The sequence below is a fragment of the Astatotilapia calliptera genome, chromosome 5 (genome assembly GCF_964374335.1).
Source record: "Astatotilapia calliptera chromosome 5, fAstCal68.1, whole genome shotgun sequence".
In the NCBI taxonomy this organism is placed as follows: Eukaryota; Metazoa; Chordata; class Actinopteri; order Cichliformes; family Cichlidae; genus Astatotilapia; species Astatotilapia calliptera.
In genome coordinates, this window is record NC_137426.1 from 26,737,203 (window position 1) to 26,745,212 (window position 8,010).

Consider the following 8,010-nt stretch of genomic DNA (forward strand, 5'->3'; position numbering starts at 1 on the left):
GAATCTCACTTCCTCCCACCAAATGCCGATAACATAATGTGAATGGCATTAATTTGACAGCAATTTAGGAACAATTTGAAGGCATTTAGGGAGCTTTCTCTTTCATGCTCTAGTGTTGATCAATATTTCCCCTCAGGATGTTATTCAAACACATACAGCAATATTCCCCACTGAAAAACACTGTGATATTGACCTGTTTTTCCTTCCCTGCAGCCCTTTTTATTTTCTCAAAGAAGGGCTAGCCCAGGAGACAGACATTGTTGTGGTCCTCTGCTCTGTGAAGATGTTTTAGCTTTTATGGCTCCAACATCGTGGCTCTCTGTCGCACTTTCTTCAAAGTGGGCTCTGGAATGCATTCACTATGCTTGACATTTGAGATCGTTTTGAGAGAAAACTACTAGCTGAGATTTTTCGAGCTACATCTATTTAGAAATGACATTTTCAACATTACATCCTGTTTTCACATTCACGACTACACAATTAATGCATTGGAGGTATTTAAAATTAAACCAATACAGGCTTACCTAAAGCCATTTAATAACTTATGTATCACATTCTAATACTAGAATTAACGTTTCAGTTACCACATTCAACCTTGGCTCAATCTGTACTTTTGTGCATGTTATTTTAGCTTAAATAAAGTTGCACTCATACATGACTCTATCTATCTATGAAATTATATATTTGAAATTATGTATGGGTATGGGTATAGGGCAGTAGCTAACACTATTAAGCTTGGTTAGCAATCTGCATTCAGAAGCTGTATGGTTGCAACACATGGACACATAAGTGCGAAGTAATGGACTAATAAAAAACTAAAATTTGACTCACCAAAACAAAAAACAAACTTCTTGAAAGGTCTGTAGCACACAGCATACCATACTATTAGTTAGATAAGCAATTAAAGTGCTCCAAAAAATACCAAAAACACAAACACCAATGGCCTGCAGCTGCCTATGTTAGGACACCTGTCAATCAACCACATCCCTAACTGAGGTATCAGGTGGATGAGTTATCTTTTGATATGATGTAAAATATCTCTGTGTATGTGTTTGCAAACTCTTCTAACACATCACGAGCTAATCAACCAAAATTGTCATAGAGGTACATATCAGGCTTGATTGTATCAATCAATATATGATCTTATGATGACATTGTGTATCCAAGCAAACACCTGTGATCAGGCTGAAATGAGCCAGTTGTAGTGTTTTTCACCTACAGCACCTTAGAAAAACAATTTTATTTCTTCCGTAATAATGTCTTATCTATATCCACAAAGGTTGATTTATGCATGTCGGCTAGCAACTACCTAACAATAAAGATCAGAAACAGGACAATACTGTTGTTATGAGGGCAGAAACTATCCATAGAGGTCAATATTGTTGCAAAGCTGGCCATTTAATATGGGAATCTATGGGAACTGACTTCGCTTTTGAGCCAGTCTCTAGTGGCACCTAGGGGAGCTGCAGTTTTTGGCACTTTAGCGTTAGCTTAATTTTCCGCTTTGGAGGTTGCTCCTTTGGGTGTTAAAAGTACTTAACTACTTTAAAACTACTGTTTTTGTTTAATCTCACCACTGTCTTTAATCTGATTCCAACCAAAAAAGCTATTGCTGTTTACAGTGGAGTATTTAGGTACAAACTCTCTGTTTTTCTGAAAGGGTTTATTCACTTTAAAGTAATGCTTTTTCTTTGTCTGCTCTATTCTGCCCTTACAGCTCACTACAGTGCCCCACTGAGGCCAAAAAGAAGTATTGCAATAAAGTGGCATGAAACAATCATTACAATGACAGATGAATACTACCAGCGAATAGGTTGTAAAATAACTTCACACACAAGATGAGATTATTTAAAAAGACACATACCCAAACTGAAAGTTCACAAGACTTGCATTGTATTAATAGTGCAATTTATTGAAATAATCAGTACTGGCGATGGTGATGATCTGGCACATGGGAGGAACAAGACGAAGGTTGCAAGTAGAGTGACACACGAACACATGCTGGAAAAGGTGCACAACATCCGGGATTACAAAATACAACAAAATCAAATATATTTGTACACACACACACACACACACACACACACACACACACACACACACACACACACACACACACACACACACACACACACACACACACAAAACATATTATGGATTGTACATTAACATAAAACTTGTTGGAACCATACTGAATTTCACCAGAGAAACACACATACATGAAGAGAGAGAGGGTATGCAAACAGCTACCAAACAGCCATCATTATCCGCCATACAATGAGAACAGGACAAATCAAGAACTGACAATGACTAATTACAGTTTTTTACAGCCGCTAGGACACATTTCTCAATACTTAGGTCACTTTTGCAAAACTCTTCACACAATTCTCCTAACTGACCCTCACCTTGGCAAAGCAGTTCATTTCACATTCAAAATGCACTACAACTACACTGAAAAAAATATGTTGTTGGATTTACTTAATTCAATGGTGGACATTTGTTGCACACAGATGTTTTGCTTTGGCAGCAACTTAAACAATTGAGTTAAATTAACACAATTTATTCATGTTCAATAAACTTGTGCAATTTGTGTTGATAAAATGTGACTTAAACATGTTTTGATGAAGTAATTTGAGCTCTTGGAATATTTTAATCCTTCACAATTTTCTCACGTTATCCCAACACGATTCAATAACTTTTACCCAATACTACTTGGTCACTTAAATACTACATGTTATCTTCAAATTACATTTTGCTATTATATTCTAGTATCAAATACACAATTTTCAAATGGAGGCCTTATAACAGATTGTATTGTTCTCTTCCAAGATGGTTGCTGGCATCCACCAGTAACCTTTCAAAACAAAATGTCTAATTTCACTGCATTGACAGTAGGTAAAGAATTAAACTGACATTACTCCTCTACTGAATCTATATAAATCAACAGTTAAATAATGTCAGTTCTTCCGTGTTCTCTGGAATCAATCACAGCAAAGAAATTGGACTGTTTCTTTTGAAAAATGTTGGGAAAGAACAATACAAAACATTCTATTTAAGGCCTCTAACGTCAAGATTCAGTTAAACAACAATTATGACTAAACAATTTGAGGTAATGTTAGTTTCCATTAACATTAAATTAGGTTACTGAATTGGCAAACACCTTCCTATTAACACTACCCATTTTACCCCAATAACTAAAGAAATTAGCACTTGCAGGTCAAAACCTTTATTCAAGAGACGCAAAAATAACATTGATACAGTGACTGTCAAAAATTACAGCACTGATCATACTGTGACATCTTGGTTCAAAACAGCACACTTAGAAATATTCAACGTTCTTTACTTCAACTGAATGAAACTGAAAATACCATTTCACACGACCCATATGGGATATTTAGACTGTATAACTGTTCACGCTACATCTCTTCACTAGTAAAAGAAAGAAAAAATACAAAGAGAAATTTAAAAATGCTGCCAAACAGACAAACAGAACTTGTACAGAGCAAAAGGAAAAACAAACAACAACAAAAACGGCTCGTCCTCATGGCAGTTGCAGAGTATATAAAAATGAACCCTGCGATCCGTTCCTGGAATTGAGCTTCAAAAATGCAGCAGAACAAGTGTGAGATTTAAATGTCCTCTCACCTAGAGCTGGTCACCTCACATGCATAACAGTGAGCTTCGTTGCAGGAGCAGTTTTGTCTTAGTTGTGAGCTTTTCTTGAGAGCTGAGTTGCATCCAACTCCATTACCACCCATTGAATCACCTCAAAAGTGTAGCAGAGTTGTGATGGGTAACTCATGTTGAAGGAATAAAAAAGGTCCAAACAGCATGGCTACTGCAAAGGTCACGTTATCCAGATCTTGAAGAACAACATCAGAAAAGTCATTGCCTGGTGCATCCTCTGGAGACAGATGTTCATTGTGGTTTTCTCAATCTGTGCAGTGGCCTCAGTCAAGTCCTGGTTAAACACAAAACATTTCTTTAAGATTCCTTTTTAAACTCATCTCTTTTGAATCTACCAGTTCTAATGTTAGAGTAATTTAAACCAATGCAAGCAACATAGTAAATAGCTATAGCCAAAGAGTGGCCTGCCATGCTGCCATTCATGGTCTAACAGAGTTTCTAAGAGAGGGTGAAAAACATAATAATTTCAAATGCTTTACATTAGTTTTTGTTAGAAAGACACCGGCCCATCAGAAATCCAGGTTATGTCACTCAGAAGATGTTAGAATTTAGACTTTCAGCCCCACAATTTGGTTAGCTGTTGGTCAGTTGGTCATTTTTTCAAACAAAAGCTAATATAAATATTGGTGGGATTTTCCTTTGTTCATTAGAATGACAAATTTAAAGTTTTTTCACACTGATGTGACCCCTAATACAGGGGTGGGGATGGGGCCTCAAGGGCCGGCGGCCGAGTTCACTACCAGGCCTCATGTGAACTTCAAATTATTAAAGAGGACTACTGGTCCTAACCAGTCCAATGAGGATCAAGTGGATAACTAAATGCATTTTTAAATGTTGCAAAGCCACAATCTACTCATAAAACACTCACCATGAACTCCTGCACCAAGATGTTGCAATTGTCTTTCACACAGATGCGGAGCACTTTGATGAGGGACTCCGAGCATTAATGTCATCCTTGACTATTATAACAAAGAAAACAGAGATTTGTGAACTTTTCAGTAGCACAGAAGAAAATGATCCCAGACAAAAACTCTTGACTTTTTAAACCAGTCAACATGCAACACCAGCATCTACAAAGCAATATCAAAAGTTCCTGTTTGACATCAACTTTATGGATATATAGTTTCCAGAACATTTATTTTTAAAAAAAGATAATTTTTTCTCAGTGGGCCAGTAAATGCATGACGAAAATTATGGCATCCTTTTAGTGGAATCATTACTCACAGGTAATAGTTGACTGTTTCAATGGATGTAGCATAAAAATCTTTTACTGACCTAATGCAATACATATACACTTTGTAGTTAAAGAATTTTAAAGTTCTTACTGTCATTATGGCCGCTACATCCTTTAGCTTTGTGCCCTGTTCCCCCGATCACTTTGCAAACACTTTCAGCAGACTGTCAGAGAAAAACTCAGCTCCGTCAGAAACCTTGACTGTAAAGGCAAGGTTGGGATGCACTGGAATGCTGCATTTTATCTGAAATGACATAAAATTATTTTGAAATAACAGCAGGCACTGTGCTTGGTTAATCAGTAATTTTTTGTTGAATAAAAACTGTGTTTCCAGATCTTATGGGATTAAAAAAAATCCAAAGATGTTTGTTTCTGATTTGCAACCCAACAACCCACAAGTTACAACCTCATTTCAGTTCAAGTGTGCATTAATGCGAGTCCAGTAATCACCTTTCTGGCAATACATACAGGTATAAGTTAAACCTATGGCAGATTTTGGATCTCTCAGTTGTATTAATAGGGTGAGTATGCATGCACCTAATAATTATAAAAAACCTATTATAATTAAGTTACAGAAACGAAAATAGAATATACTTTCTTACCATAACACCTTGAACCCACAATCCATCAGCTGACTCCTGGTGAAATGCAGAATAGAGGTCATCTCTCAATGTGCAGCAAAAAAAACAAAAACAAAAGGACAGCAGGTGAGGGCAGGAGGGGTAGGGATGTAAGCTAGCATAATGCCGCTGATGATATTAGCTAAAGCTGTTCAATGTCCAAAATCTCACTAACACCACGGTGCAGTAAATACACAATGTAACTGAAGAGTCAGTTGACAAATCTATTCACACAGAAAACCAAATTATGTTATGAGTGCCTCGTAATTAGGTTTAATGTGATATTACGGCTCTTGTGCCAAAGACAAATTCAAATGAAAAAGCGCCAATTCTTTGACAACAGATAAAACAGCAAATAAGCTAACGGCTCTTTTTTAGCATGTTACATGGCGACACTCTAGACGTTTAACTACATTTGGCTGAATTATGGTAAAAATGAATTCAAAAAATCAAGACATACCAAAAACGTAGAGTTGGCTGCTCGACTTGACTGAGATGGATGCCTTTTTTAAACCACGATCCAAAGCCCGCGAGATGAAATCACGCGTGGTTTCACGAGATTTAACGTTGCTATCTTATTGACTTACGTCACCTGAACATGATATGAACAATTTAATACACCCTTTCTGCATATCATGTAGTTTTTACACTATATAGTTACATTTAACTTTAAAACATGAGGCAATTGTGTTAAATGCATGCAAGATGCTTACATAAATCCAAGAGATGGCCAGTCCCTTTTTTTCAGTGTACCAAAACACTTTATTCAGGTCTCAAATAAACTCATTCTTCCAGAACACTAGCAAAGGTTGACAGCCGACAAACACACTTTGTCACCCACAAAACAATGACCTAAAAAACACTAACAACATGTAGCATTACACAGTGTTTTCTTGTGTAAAACAAGGACACATCTCTGTTTATAATTTCAATATATGTTACTGGAATGAATCAGACATCATGCAGAATTCGTTAATATTTGTTTATGTGTTTTTATTTTTTTGCACTAAGTAATCCCAAAATACAAGAATTTGTATACACACCATCCACTGATACACATACAATAGTAATGCTATTCTACTCGGTCTTCTCCATTTGGCCACAGGTTCTCATCCACATCACATCTTATGTCATCTAGGGCAATACACCTAGGAAAGAATCTTCTGGCTGCCAGAATTGAAGGAGTTGAAAAATTGAAGGAGTAACACCTGTGTAGATGTTCATCTACAATGGGAATAAGCTGTGGCTGGTTAAACTGCATTTTTAGATTTAAAATATGTTTCAATAAAATATTGCTGTTGGATTTTGCTGTCTTTTCAAGTTTTGCATTGTGTTATTGTTTTGGCCATAAGTTTAACAGTTTTGAAAACAGTATGTAAGTACATGCAAAATGTCCTGTACGTACAAAGATTTATGGCAGTTTTTGTGAGTGAGAAAATAATTCATGAAATTTGAGAGATGTAGTCATTGAATGCATTTTGTGCCAAAACAATGATAACTGATCCTCAGTTTAGCCCACATAGACTTCTGTTGTGCTCACTGTGTGAGGAGTTCTGCAAAAGTGACGTAAGTATTGAGAAATGTGTCCTAGCGTCTGTAAAAAACTGTAATATTGTGCTGAACACATGCACTTTTCTACTCTGTAATATTCTTGTCAATTTTCTTGATATTTATTTATAATCGCCTCTGTTAATCCTTAATATTTATAACTGAGTGATCTGTATATATTAGTGCTATTTCTTAAATGTGTAAAATCTGTAACATGATGTATTGTTTGGAGTTTAGTCTGTTACTGTTACTATTTTTACCATTTCAGCAACTGTAACCCAAATAATTTTCTTAGGGATTAATAAAGTATTCTGATTCTGATTGTTTCAGGATGACCTGCCATTATCCAATGACACGTCCGCTTACCTGTATATTTTGCTCATTTCTCCTCCTCTTCTTTTCTATTTTTTCTAAACTGAGCACCTGATGGCTTTGAACTTTTCTTGTCCATCTTCCATTGGTTTTAATTTTGCACTCCAGTATGAACACCCATCCCCCAACCCGAGGATCACCACAAGATAACCTAATAGACCTACACCTTAGTTCACAGATATGCTTTGTCTAGGGTTTATTTCTGGGATTTCGCACAACCCAGGGTTCAAATCATGAATACATAATAATACATAATGGGCTTGGATTTACAACATTATGAATGAAATGTGCTCTATTTGGAAGCAGCCGCCCCCCTGCCCTGTCGACAGGTTGTGTGTGAGACTTTAAATAATCAAACTGTAAATTATAAATTTTAAATTGTTATTGATCCTTTACCCCCAGTCCTAAAGTCTATATTTATTTTCTTACTCTTCTTATATTTATTGTTTGTTTTCTTGCACTGCTGTAACTGGAGCCACGTTGTCTCGTGTCTCTATATACTGGACTGTATGTAGCGGAGATGACAATAAAGTTTACTTTGACTTCAGC

The 8,010-nt window shown here is 36.3% G+C and overlaps 1 long non-coding RNA gene across 1 annotated transcript; it reads right to left on the reverse strand.

The window, feature by feature from the left end:
• Positions 1-3,210: 3,210 nt before the first annotated feature.
• Positions 3,211-6,297, reverse strand: LOC145428939 (uncharacterized). Its single transcript, XR_013909293.1, has 4 exons — positions 5,524-6,297; positions 5,013-5,165; positions 4,556-4,646; positions 3,211-3,961 (listed from the first exon to the last, which is right to left on the reverse strand). It is a non-coding gene; the product is annotated as an uncharacterized LOC145428939 (long non-coding RNA).
• Positions 6,298-8,010: the final 1,713 nt, after the last annotated feature.